The following is a 13,803-nucleotide window of genomic DNA, read 5'->3' as shown; positions in this document are numbered from 1 at the left end:
GACTGTTTGGATTAGCTTGCGGCCAGCGGCAGAGACTTACATAATAGAACAAAAAAGTCTTGGGTTTTCCTACCTTTCTCAGAGAAAATATAAAGCTTCCTATACATTGTAATCTTTTGTGGCCAAGGAGTAATTTTGTGCAGCCACTATAGCGGTTACCACCAGAGGAGATGGGTGTTTCCTAATAAGAAATAAATTAAAATGCCAATAATCAAATAAAACCATCCCTTCAAATACACACACATTTGCTGAACCCTGGGGAAAAAAAAAGCTAATACATCTTTATAATGACTATAAGATCAACAGATTTTCCCCCAAAAAAGTACCTAGTGACTTAGAAGCAAATCTACATATTTTCTAAAACTACTGAAGTATCACAAACCCAGAATATAAAGAAGCTTTCCAAATCAAGCCTGAAGCAAACAAAGATTGCATTTGGTTAAAGTCGTGCTTCATAAAATATACTACTATGCTATTTTAAGATGATAACTAAAATTTTGTGGTTTAAATCCCAATAGAAAGGAGACTATACATACTGAGGATGAGGAATTGGTTCAGCGCTAAAGCACATTATCTGTCAAACAGACTGGCTTTTGACAAGTTTGATCAGTTGGAGGGAGACTACAGAGCCACAGAGCCAAGATTAGGGCTGTGATGGCCTCTCCGGCCAACTGGTTACCGCTTTGCTCGGTACTGTGAGCCTGAGGCCCACCAGAGACCAGTACTGCAGTTCTCATGACGTGGAGCTGATGCGAGTGTCCTTTTTCAAAGTACATAAGCCATCCCAAAGCACAGAGCCTGCCACCTTCCCCAGCACAGTGTTGTGTGACACTCACTGTACTTCGGAACCACTCACGGGAGCTTTTTGAATCAGGCCTCACCCAGAGATTTAGATCCAGTGACTGGAGGGGGGTGTGCGGCCCTGGCCTCCGTGGTTTCTAAAAGCTCTCCAGGTGGTTCCAATGTGCAGTCACCACAAGAGCCCTGTCTTCCCCAGCCCAGCTGGTGGCTGAGTTCCCTTCCTTCTCATTCACTTTTTCTCCTGGGTCAGAGAGTGCCATTAATGCTCCCTCCTCCACCAAGTGCCTGCAGATGGTGCAAAGCCTAGTCACGCTGAAAGCTAAGAGAGTTGGTGATTGTCTCCAAGCAAGGAGTGATGTAATCTGATTTGTATTTTAAGAAAATAACCATGTAGGCAGGATGGCAGAAGGACTGACAAGGAAGAGCCTGAGGTCAAGGAGACCAGTTGGGCACTTGACCAATGTTGGCTATCAAGTCCAGGGGAAGAGAAGCAAGGGATGGGAGGAAGTGGACAGAGTTTGAAAACATATCTGAGATCACACCAAGAAATTTGTTGACTATAAGTGAGGGCCAGGGTGAGGAATACAAGAGGGTAGAAATACAAGACAGGGAAATAAGGTTAAGAGTGACAAAATGAACTAAGAAGAAGATCAGCTGATTTGGGGAAGGAGAAAGGGCATCAGTCTGCCTGGAGCACTTGTCCTTCTTTCTTACCTACTGCCCTGGAAGGGCCCGAGCAGATGACACAGAGCTAACATTAGACCTGATGCTATGGGTTTGTGTTGCATTAATTTGTGTTTCTGTCTAGACTCTGACCTGCTGAAGAGCAGGGAATGGTATTGTTCATCTTTTTTTAGTCTCAGCACCTAACGCAGTAAAGCACGACATAGGCACACAACAGTGTTCTTTGCTTAGAAGATGAGTGACATAATGGAATTGAGAATAGCCTCTCTGGGAAATCTCACTGTTAACATCAAGCCAGCTTTATGACATAGACAGTTTCACAAAAAAAGGAGCCAAAATGCCTTATTCACCTGGGCTGCACATGGCTTGCCTGACATGATGATTCCCGCAACATCTTTTGGGAGGAAGTACTAATGAGGAAAGGCTTTCAGGCTAGAGCCATCATGTTTTGGTGTGGTGTGTGCTCTCCAGGGTAGGCAGCCTCTGACAAAAGCCACTGCCCATGGTGGGTGCCATCTTTCTGATTGTGGGAGAGAAGGCCACAGCAGGGCATTGAGACTGGAGCCTGTATCTGCCCTTGTCATGGACACAGTGTGGGTGGAGGTGGTGGGGGATGTGGAAGGGCAAGAAATGAACTTGACCAGAATAACCCAGGGAAACAGGGGATATGCCACTCAGCTCAACAACAGAGAACTTTTTTCGAACACAATGCGTGAGGGTGGCAAGAGCTGCAGACGTCAAACAGTAATTTCCAAGAGCACACTGAAACAGGTTCTATGGCTCTTTTTCAGATTTGCCATTCTTTGCTTTCAGATCTCCTGCAATACCCCTTCTCTTTCCTGAGTTCCCTGAAATGACACACTGAATATGGTTAATTAATCAGTCAATCAATAGCCAGTGATTATCAGACAGCTGCTATATTCCTAGCAGAGAAGAAGCCACCAGCATGCAAACTGGGGGGGGGGGAGGGGTCACCCAGATCATGCCTAACCTCAAATGTGCCCCAGGCAGCATCTGACCAGATGCTCCATTCCCACCTTTCCTTACAGACACTTTCTAAGTAGTTTGGTCCCTCCTGCACCAGGAAATTGATCTTGTCAGCTACAGTTACACTTTTCACATGAAATCTTTCTCTGAGACTTTTTATGGTAAGCCATCTTCCTCTCCCCACCACTCCCAACCCATTCCAATCCCCAAGGAGGACAGTATTGCATTGCCAATTAGAAGTATGATATCCAGACTTCTCTGTCTGCAATGCTGTGAAGGCTTCATTTTCACATTTCTCTTTGGCTGGAAGTGTTAATTCCCCATTTCAGGAGTTCGGGGTGGATTTTCCTTTGCACATCTATAATATTCAGTGTCTTTGCTTTCCCTGCCCTACAGGTTTTCCTTTTCCGTTTCTTATTTCCTTTAACCAGAACTCAGCAAAATTCTGCACTGGTTGATGTCCGTGGGGGACTGTTGCTGACAGCTTGGGAGAGAAGAACAGAAAGAAAAGGGGAAGAAGAGAAATAAGGAAGAGGCCAGTAGGAGAAAGGACTGTTGAGGCAAAAGGGAGTTGTCGGAACAGTTTTGGAAACAACTCACGGCCTCCTGTTGTCTGCAGTCAGCTTTTGTTTTCAAAGTCTTGAACTCAGTCACCACTTCATTTATTCAGTTCTCTGGGCCTGATTCAGCTTTAAAATTGCCTGATACAGGTCTAAACATACTGCCTGCAAAGGGATCCATCATGGAAATGAAACCATGTTACAAAAAAACACAACTAACACTGAAAAGGGACGAATTTTAACTATGAGATGGGAAAATATTAACATATAAATATTCAGAGCCTACCTCTACCGTGCCTGCAAGAGTTCTGGGCTTTTTCTCTGTGTGTAACAGAGGCTGTGGGGGGGCGGACCTCAAAGCCTGGCTAGGTTTGCTTTAGAAAGAGCAGAGAATCAATGTGTAAAGGAGCAGCTACTGGTTAGAAACACACCAAGGGAAGGAGAGAAACTAGTGTGAAGCTAAGGATTGGGGCAAGGAGAAAAAGAGAATTTTTAGATCTTTTCTGCGCATTATGGCAATAATCTGTCATCAGCATTTTCTTAATACACTGGGATGAAGATTCAAGTTACTTTAAAGCATTTGGGGGTAATTTCATTTTGAAAGTGACTCCACATTGAGGAAGGGTCACGTGGCAGCTTGTCTTTATACAGTTACAGATACAACTAACATATTTCTGTAGAAATTAAGTTTGATTAAGAGCTGCCAAGGAAAGCGGTATTGGTTAGAGAGGATGTTCAAGGAAAGAAAAAAAAAAAAAAAACAGTGAGGGAAATAAGATTCTCATAATAGTATGAAAAAATCAGTCTCAATTTTTCACCAGACTGTCCTTGAACACTAAACGGTCACTTATGGAACAACGACAATTGTGAAAGAGGCCCAGGGCCCCAGATCTCCTCTAGGTAAGACCTACTTCTTATTAAATGTTAGTCTGTGGATTCCTCTGTGGCCAAAACAGCAATGCTGACCCCACTCCCCTTCCCAGTCACGGGCTAATAGGAGACACCATGGCAATGAGGGCAGGACTCCTGCTGGACAGGTTATTAGCCACACTTCACATAGGATTAGGGGCCTCCTCTTTGCTCTCTTTCAGCTGTTTATCCAGATGTGTCCACCATCTTGGAGGCTAAATAGAATCTATGAGAGAACAACCCCACTCCTTAGGGCTTATTGAAATTATTAACAAAATATCATAAGTGAGAAGTCACTTTATAGCAAAAAGAAGTGATCAGTTCCCAAAAATCACCATTCAGAATATTTGGGGGAAGAACTGTTTTGAGAGTTGCTGAGAAGGTGAGCAGGGATGTTCCCTGGCCTTACCTCCATAGCCCACTTCTTGGCTTTGAAGGTTGCATGCTGGGGCCGGCATCTGGGCCCACTGGGATGAAAGAGGTTGCCCCCAGGCAGGGAGTCATGGAAATTCCAGGCTGGGCAGGTGGAGGGCTTGCCCCAGAACATGCAGGCTCCAACTCTCACACCCAGCTTCCTGGCCTCTTCAAAGAGGAAGGAGGAACTCTTCCACTCTAGGGAATGTCAGGTTGTCAAAATAACCACAGCAATCCTGACCTACATTAATGTCAGCCCTAGAGTGGCCCAGGGAGGTCCAGGTTCAAGTCTTGGTGCACAGTATTTAAAACTGTATAATCACCAGGGCACCTGGGTGGCTCAGTCAGTTAAGAGTCTGACTTTAGCTCAGATCATGATCTTAGGATCCTCAGATCGAGCCCCACATCAGGATCCCACTCAGTAGAGAGTCTGCTTGCTTCTCTGTCCCTTCCCCTCAACTCTCCCACTTATATTCTCTTTATCTCTCGAATAAATAAAATCTTTCAAAAAATAATAAAATTGTGTAATCACCATGATCACAGTTAAAGTCTGTTAAACATATACATAGATAAAAGATTAGAAACATAGCCCATGTTTACATTAGAGCAATTCTTCTTTCCTCCATCAAATAAAACATTTCTAGCTGCCCACTTTTGAGCCAGTCATTTGTAACTTCTACAATCAGAAAATATCTCTTTTAATTGTGAAAATAATTGTAAGTCCTTGCTCTGGCTGTGATTAGGGTAATAACCTCTCCAAGCCTTGGTTTTCTCACCTAAAAAATGAGAGGTTATATGTGTGACTTGCTTGCCAAGGTCCCATTCAGCACCAATATTCTGGAAATTTGTGAGAAATTTAATTATAAGCAGTACTAATTTAGCCACAAGAGAGTATAGTTCTTATAAACCTGTTAGAAGTCCCAATTATTTGTATCTAATTTGACAGGAAAAAAAATCAAATTTGGCTTGACATAAGGGAAAATCATTATATATACTAATTCTGTTTTCTCTTTTGGAGAACTTAATGATCCATTTTCATTTATCAGATTTTGTTAAGGGCTTATTATGTTCCAGGAACTCTGCCAACCATTGTTATAATCTTCACAGCAGTGTGTACTTCTATGAAATTGGTGCCTTAGGTAAGGTAATGCTAGCTGCTGTAACAGATAAGCTACCAGCAATCAATGGCTTACTATAAGACATTGTTTCTCACTCAAAGCCCAAAATGAGCATCCCTAATTGGTGCAGAGGTGTGCTCTTCCAAGTAATGATTCAGAGGCTAAGGTTCCTCCATCTTATGTCTCTGCTACCTTCAGAACACTTACTGGCTTATAGTCCTCTACTACCTTAATCTGGCAGAGGGAAGGAAAGCATGGAGTCTCTTCTAATAGCTAGGATTGGGATCCTCATATCTCCTGCATATATTCCATGGGCTTTCCTCAGTCACATAACCAGGAATCACTACAGGGGGGTCTGGGGAATACAATCTTGTTGTATGCCCATGAGGAAGAGGAACAAATCTGGTGATTAGCTGTCAGTCTTTGGCATTATCCACATTTTTAAAATGAGAAAATGAGCCCCAGCAAGTAAGTGGGAGCTTTCAAATTCGAACCCAAGACCCCGGTTGCAACACAAAGCCACATTTCCACAAGCAGCAAGGAAATTAGAATTGTTAATGCTATGATACTGATAAGGAAAGAGGAAATAACAAACTCTTTGGGGAGGGAGGTTAGCTTTGCCATTTGGAGGTTATGGGGGACAGAGGATCACAGAAGTTAAGTAAACTGTTAAGACCAGACAATTAGTTAATGGTTACATGGAGACTCCAAGTCTAAAGCCCTATGCTTTTGCTATGCTACCAGATTTCCTGAAATTCCATCTTAAAGGATGAATGTGTGTTTGCTGGCCAACAAGAGACAAGGCACTGAAGGGAGAAGGAACAGCATGTCTGTAAGTCTCCGGGCAGGATAAAGCCTTCAGAGAAAGAGCAAGTCACTTCTTGGGGTCAGTTATCTGTTACTAAAGCAATCAAACTGTCTATAGCCAGCCCCAAAGTAGATTACATCTGTGGAATATTATTTCTCAGATAGCCCAATTGTTATATTGCCTGTCATTTTTATTTTTGCATAAAATTGAACTTTATAGTTCTGTGGTAATAAAATCCTTTCATTTATACCATGTTCCTACTCACTAAGCTTTCAGTAAGATATACTCTTTTATGTTACAGCTATATACTTTGATTAAAGCAGTTACAGATTCATCTAATTCCACATTCGAATAACCGCTCCGATCAATTTTTATTTTTCATACTTTCCCTTTTGATCCATTATCCCATTTCTCCAGAATGGCTCTAAGATAATTTCCAATCCCTGGCATTTTCCTCTATGTATAGGTGCTGACCTATGTGTTTAATAGTTTTAATAGTTGTGCAAATCAGCCTGGCTTGCTCTGAGGTAGTCTTCACTATTTGCAGCATGATTAAAGTCATGAATCTCTGAAATATAACTATGTTTTCAAGATTGCCATCTAAATTATGTAAATAACTAGCCCTGTAATTAGCTCTCTCCTTTGATGAGCTTCCTCTCAGGTTCAAAGTGTGTCATCTATATTTATCAGGTTTGAGGTGTGCTTATCTCCCAGACAGACATGCCTATGCAGGAGGTGAGGATCCCCAGGGAAGTGCCATGTCAGCATCCTGGCCACCAGCCCTCCTCTCCTTGCTCTACTCACACACGTGCTAGTCAAGTCTGGAAGATTCTTTCAAGGAAAGAATCTTTGACTGTTTGCAAACAGTCAAACCTTTAGTTCTCCCAACTACTTTTCAGGCTCCTAAGGTTGAGCACCATGTTTCTTTTTCCATATTTATCTCTGTGAAGGATAACTTTCTAGATCCTTCTAAAGGAATTCTTCATATTTCTCAATTTCACTTGCAGGTAAGGAAACAACTAAGCAATTTCCCCTCAATAATTAGGGGTTCTTCTTTCTAGCAGGGTAAAAGCTAAGGTTTCCAGGAGGACCCAGTCACTGGTACTGTCCTTGGCAGCATTCCTGTGGGATGAACACATTTAATCTGGGTTTAAATTCTGGCTCTGCTATCTATGAGCTACAAGGCAGTTAAACTCTCTGAGCATCAGGTGCCTCATTAGGAAAATGGGGTTATAATATTCACTTCACAGAGTTTTCATGAGAGCTAAGAGAGGTTAATGTATGTCAATCCCCTGGCAGTATTCCTCAGAGAAGTGTCGGTGCATTGATTACACACTGAATTCTAGACCAGAACCCCACTCCACCACTTTTCAGTCACTTTGAGCAATTTACTCAATTCCTTTGGGTCTCAGGTTCTTTATCTCTAAAATGGACTTGGTAATAGCACCTATTCATTGGATTATTTTGAGAGTTAAACTGAGCATCAGAGCTGAGCTGGGAACCCAGTGGACACTATGTTCTTAGCTATTACCATTCGGGTCCAGTACTGACAGATGCTAAATGTTTGAGAAAGTTAGTTTCCTTTCCTTTTCATGCCCTTCTCACAGAGGCCCCAGAGTTGGGTGGGAGCTTACTTCCACCTCACCAATGTTGGAGGGTGCTGGGCTGGAAGTAGCTATAAGACCAAAGATAGCTCTTTTTTCAGACTCTCCACAAATAATACCAGATTTATAAGAACTAACGCTGCTTGTTTGCTTTTTCCCATCATAAATGAATGTTGCAGCTGGGGCCATTTGCAGATTTTCATTTTGATTTTTCCATCTCTGCCCATCACCCTAGTGTTCTAAACCTAAAGAACCTCAGTCACCGAGGTGACTTTCCAGAAATCTAACTGAATTCAGACCTCGCTGGTCCATCTCCTCACTCCTATCTTCCATTGTTTTTTGCTTTTTTGTTTGTTTTTGTCCCCAGAAAGCGTGCTTTGATGCCCAGGACCAAGCAGCCAACAAGCCACATTGACTCCACGGCACTGTCTACTAAGCACTGGCCTGAGAGCATGGTAGGAAGGTAGCTGCTCCAGCAAATTTCTTCTGCTGAAGTGAGCTGTGACTGACTCCACAGCCAAAAGAAAAGAAGTCCTAGGGCAATGGTTAGACAGCTGGACCAGAAGAAACCCTATCCATGCAGGCTGTTAGGTTTGCAAGCCAAAGACTTTACATTTAAGAATGAAACTCTGCAAATCCATAAGGACAGAAAGTCAATTAATGGGAAATGGGGTGTTATTGCTTATGGATATGGGATTTGGGGGGAGGGTAATGAAAATGTTTCAAAACTGAAGAATGGTAGTACTTGCACAATTCTGTGACTATACTAAAAATCACTGAATTGTTCACTTTAGAAGCATGAATTTTATGGTATGTAAATTATATCTCAATAAAGTTGTTATTTTAAAAATGGAAGAAGAATGAAGCCTTAATAAGATCCTATCTGTTCTGCCAGTACTCCTCAGACCTTGGGAACTGCCAGGAAGCAGATATGCTCCTGATACACTGCCACAAACCGTGAAGATAGAACAAATATTAACTGATAACATTTTTTCCATCTAACTCAGTAGTTCTCAACTGTGAATGATTTTGTTCCAAGAGACATTTGCCAATGTCTGGAGACATGTTGGGTTGTCACAACTTGGGGGGGTGCTTACTGGCAACTAGTGGGTAAAGGACAGAGATGCTATTAAACATCCTACAGTATACTAGACAGCCTCCCACAACAAAGAATTATCCAGCCCAAAATGTCAATAATGTCAAAGCTGAGAAATCAGATTTAGCCAAACTTCTATAGGTTCTTCTTAACCATCTCTCCTTTAATGCAAGCTTTTTAAGGCATTAGAAATGAGTATCTAAAACAATTCAAAAGTTATCTTCAAAGAACTTTCCCCTACGTATAACTGCAGCAATAATATCCCAGTTTCAGTTTGTTCCAGAATCACAAGGAAAATAGGCTTTTCCTGTAATTTTCTGGTTTATTCTTCTTTTGAAAGCAAGACTAGGTAAAATCTTCAGCAGAATATGGTATTTTCGCTAAATTAAAAAGTTAGTGTGTTTGATTCAATTGTTCTCTAAAGTTTCCTAGGTATTCCTCTGGGCTGAAAAGCATTTTTACTTAACTGAACAAAACCCCAAAATTTCTTTTTCCTTTAAAATAAAATTTGGGGGGAAACTGTCTTGTTGGAAATATAGAAGTATGTGTTCATTATTAAAAGAATGTCAGAACCAGGAGGCAGTTTGGTGGAGGAAAGGGAACCAGAGATTTGAATTACTCTGAGTTTGATTCTTAGCTCTGCCTTATCATCTATAAGGCCGTGGGCAAGTCATTGCTCTCTCTAAATCTCATTCTCCTCTCTTAAAAAAATATACATAATGCCCACCATTCCAGGTTTTTGTGACAGTCAAATGAAACCATTCATGTGTGGCACCACACCTATGCTCAGGGATGTCCCCCATACTCTTGATGGGCCTTGGGCCAGTCCAGACCACTCACCTCACCCCTGACACACCAATGCCACCCACCCATCCACATACATCAGTAAATATATGACCCCCTTTCTCCTTACCAGGTAGGCACTCGTCATAGTTTCTAGAAATAGCATTAAGGAAATGGGTTTTCCACAAGGGGTGGCTCTACCCATTGGCAAGCCTAGAGCAGAGGTGGTTGGTTATGGTTTCTGTCACCAGCAAGGCCTCGCCCCTTGACTGCAACAGAAATTTGCTCAGTGACACAGAAAAGATGAGTTGGGATTTGCACCTTGTACGCCACGGGGTTTCACATGACATCGGGAATATTTGCTTCCTTCATCCTCTCCTGCCTTACTCTAAACTGGCTCCTTTCTGTTTAACAATGAATAATCTTCAAGGTGGGAACCATAATTAACCTACTTTGGTTTAGATTAGCATATTTGAAACACTGTCCACAGAAGTAGTATCCCAGGACCAAGTTCACCTGCCTCTTCTAATGCCAAGAATCAAGTGCATGTTCTTAAACTCAGATGCCAAATGTGACTGAAGTCAAAAGCATACATATAAAAACTGGATAATACTAGAGTCTCAGCCTTCAAAGTACTTTTAATTTTAAATGAGGCTGTCTTGCTAGTTTCCCATTCCCCTTAGGAGAGAGAAACTTCTATGGAGTCCTTGATGCACCAGTTCACCTCTAGGACAGAAAGATGTACAGTGCCTTTCTCAGCATTTCACTACAGATTTCGAGTGCCTTGATCTGTACCCCATGATCCCAGGAGACTTAGGTCTGTATTAAGTGGACCCAGGGGCTCTGTGCTACTTTGAGCCATAAGCTGTGTGTTCGTCCTAGTTTCAATATGGCCCTTCTACACCTCCCAAGACAAGAAAGGACCACACCTTCAAGGAAATCTCTAAGTTATATGCAATTACCATGCTCAATACAGCTCAGACTTTGAACTCAAACATTTTGCCTCTAGGTAAATGGAATATAGCTAATGGAATGTACCAAACGGCCCAGCACTTCATTACATGTCACAAGACTAGAAAGAAGCACAAGCACATATATCACTGATGATCATCCATCAGAGATCCACCCCAAATGACATTTTCCCTCTGCTTAGAGAGCCTATTTCCACTTTCTTCCAATCTTCATTTCATGTGAAGGCAAGAGATGCAGCTCAAAAGCTCCCACCTGTGGGAAAATGTTCCCATATGCCTACTGAACAAATCACTTCCTCTTTTGGATTCCTATATGACCATGTACTTCACTTACCACTCCAGCCCCTACTGTACATTGAAAGGACCTGTTTAGGTCTGTCTCACCAAACTGAGCTGTGGGAAGACACCATATTTACTTGTTTCTGGAGTCCTAGGGCCTACCAATATCTGGAGTAGTTAGTGAAGACCTTGTGAGAAGAGGGTAAATAAGAAAAGGGAGAGGGAAGGAAAGTATAATGGGAACAACAAGAGAATGCTGAAGGTTTCCACAAAGAACAGATTTCAAGATTGAAATTGTATTAGTATCCCAGGGCTGCCGCAAAAAATTGCCACAAATCTGGTAGTCTAAAAAACAGAAATTCATTCTCTCTCAAAACTAGAGACCAGAAATCTAAAATCAAGGTGATGACAAGGTTATGCTCTCTCCAAGGGCTCTACAGGAGAATCCTTCCTTGCCTCTTCCAGTTTCTGGTGGTTACTGGCATTCCCTGGCTTGTGGCCATATCACTGCAGTCTCTGTCTCCATCTTCACATGGTCTTCTTCCCCATTTGTGTCAAATCTCCTTCTCCTTTCTCTTACAGAGGTACCAGTCATTAGAGGTAGGGCTCACCCTAGATTCAGAACGATTCCATCTCAAGATCCTTAACTTAATTCATGTGTAAAGACTCTTTCCAAGTGAGGTCACATTCATAAGTACCAGGGGTTAGGATTTGCACATAACTTTGGGGGGACACAACTTAGGACTTGCACATATCTTTGCGGAGACGCAACTCAACCCACCACCAAAACATTTAAGCCATATAGAAAATTACAACGTCCACATCTTCAACGGCCCCACTCCTACCCTGACCCAGCAATTCCCAGACTGAGGCATTATAGTCGAAGGGCTTCCCAATCTGTTTCCCTCACCAGCAGCATAGAAATAATGATGTTTCAGAGCAAGGATGCAGCCTCTCATGGTCTCAGGCCCACTTAGAGTGGATCTGGATGCTCCAGGTCTGCCCCATGGGGCTCATTATCTCAGCATTCCTGTGACCCATTTCCAGCAGCTGCTAGAAAGTCCATCAACACTCCATAAACATATAAGAGTCACAAAATGTGGGTTACCACTTCCAATCCCACAATACCTAAAGCTGGCAGAAGGCTCACAAGAAATATTTCCCCCAGGGAGCTTTCTTCTTCTTTGGCATCCACGCCACCAGAATTTCTTGCTCTCCTGTTGCAGCCTATGAATGGGGGAGATGAGACAGGCCCATCTCCTCCTTCAACTGTAAAATACCAGAAGGCATCAAGAGCCTCCCTCTTCAAAGAAGACATCCAGATGGCCAACAGACACATGAAAAAGTGCTCCATATCACTATGCATCAGGGAAATACAAATCAAAACCACAATGAGATATCACCTCACACCTGTCAGAATGGCTAAAATCAACAAGTCAGGAAATAACAGATGCTGGTGAGGATGCGGAGAAAGGGGAACCCTCCTACACTGTTGGTGGGAATGCAAGCTGGTACAACCACTCTGGAAAACACCATGGAGGTTCCTCAAAATGTTGAAAATAGAACTGCCCTATGACCCAGCAATTGCACTACTGGGTATTTACCCTAAAGATACAAACGTAGTGATCCGAAGGGGCACGTGCACCCGAATGTTTATAGCAGCAATGTCCACAATAGCCAAACTATGGAAAGAACCTAGATGTCCATCAACAGATGAATGGATAAAAAAGATGTGGTATATATACACAATGGAATACTATGCAGCCATCAAAAGAAATGAAATCTTGCCATTTGCGACAACATGGATGGAACTAGAGCATATCATGCTTAGTGAAATAAGTCAAGCGGAGAAAGACAACTATCATATGATCTCCCTGATATGAGGAAGTGGTGATGCAACATGGGAGCTTAAGTGGGTAGGAGAAGAATCAATGAAACAAGATGGGATTGGGAGGGAGACAAACTATAAGTGACTCTTAATCTCACAAAACAAACTGAGGGTTTCTGGGGGTGGGGGGTTGGAAGAAGGGGGTGAGGTTATGGACATTGGGGAGGGTATGTGCTTTGGTGAGTGCTGTGAAGTGTGTAAACCTGGCGATTCACAGACCTGTACCCCTGGGGATAAAAATATATGTTTATAAAAAATAAAAAATTTAAAAAAAAAAGAGCCTCCCTCTTTTTCCCTGTGATCTTTCTCCTCCCAAATAACGTGTACTTAATCTCTGTGGCTGTAAACCAGTTTCAAGCTTACACTCTAACTTCTTTCATTTTGTCAGCTGGATTTCAAATTATGTGCAGGGTATGCCCCAAATGACAAAGAGATCAGTATTCTTTATTCTTTCACTCCTGTGTACATATGGGGAGGGAGCTTTTCTTCAGCAGATATGTGAATTTTTTGTGTGAGGTCTTGAGAAGAAGAAGGTACAATTTTCCTCTATGTGGAACAATTCTACCCAGCCCCAATATGGGATTCAGGAAAAAGCAGTTCCTAGATAGAATTCACTTCACATCTCTATTTTGTATTCTGATGGTGATTGGAGTGTAATCTGTCCTTCCTGAAACACCCTAATCATCTAACTTGGCCAAGTTCTTTCCTAAACAAATCCTGTGCAGCTTCCAGTTCTTTTTCTGCAAGAAATACCAAATTAGCTCCTTTGTGGTTTGCTGGTAAGCCCTGAGACCTTTATTTCCTTATTAGGCACTCCCTAGCCTACAGGGAGCACTGCCTAGAATTTCTAAAACTGTCTATTGTTGAAGTTCATTTCATTTCATTTCTGTGCCTGCTTCCG

This window comes from Neovison vison, chromosome 1, assembly GCF_020171115.1.
Source record: "Neovison vison isolate M4711 chromosome 1, ASM_NN_V1, whole genome shotgun sequence".
NCBI classification, from domain to species: domain Eukaryota; kingdom Metazoa; phylum Chordata; class Mammalia; order Carnivora; family Mustelidae; genus Neogale; species Neogale vison.
Note: the sequence above shows the minus strand (reverse complement) of the source record.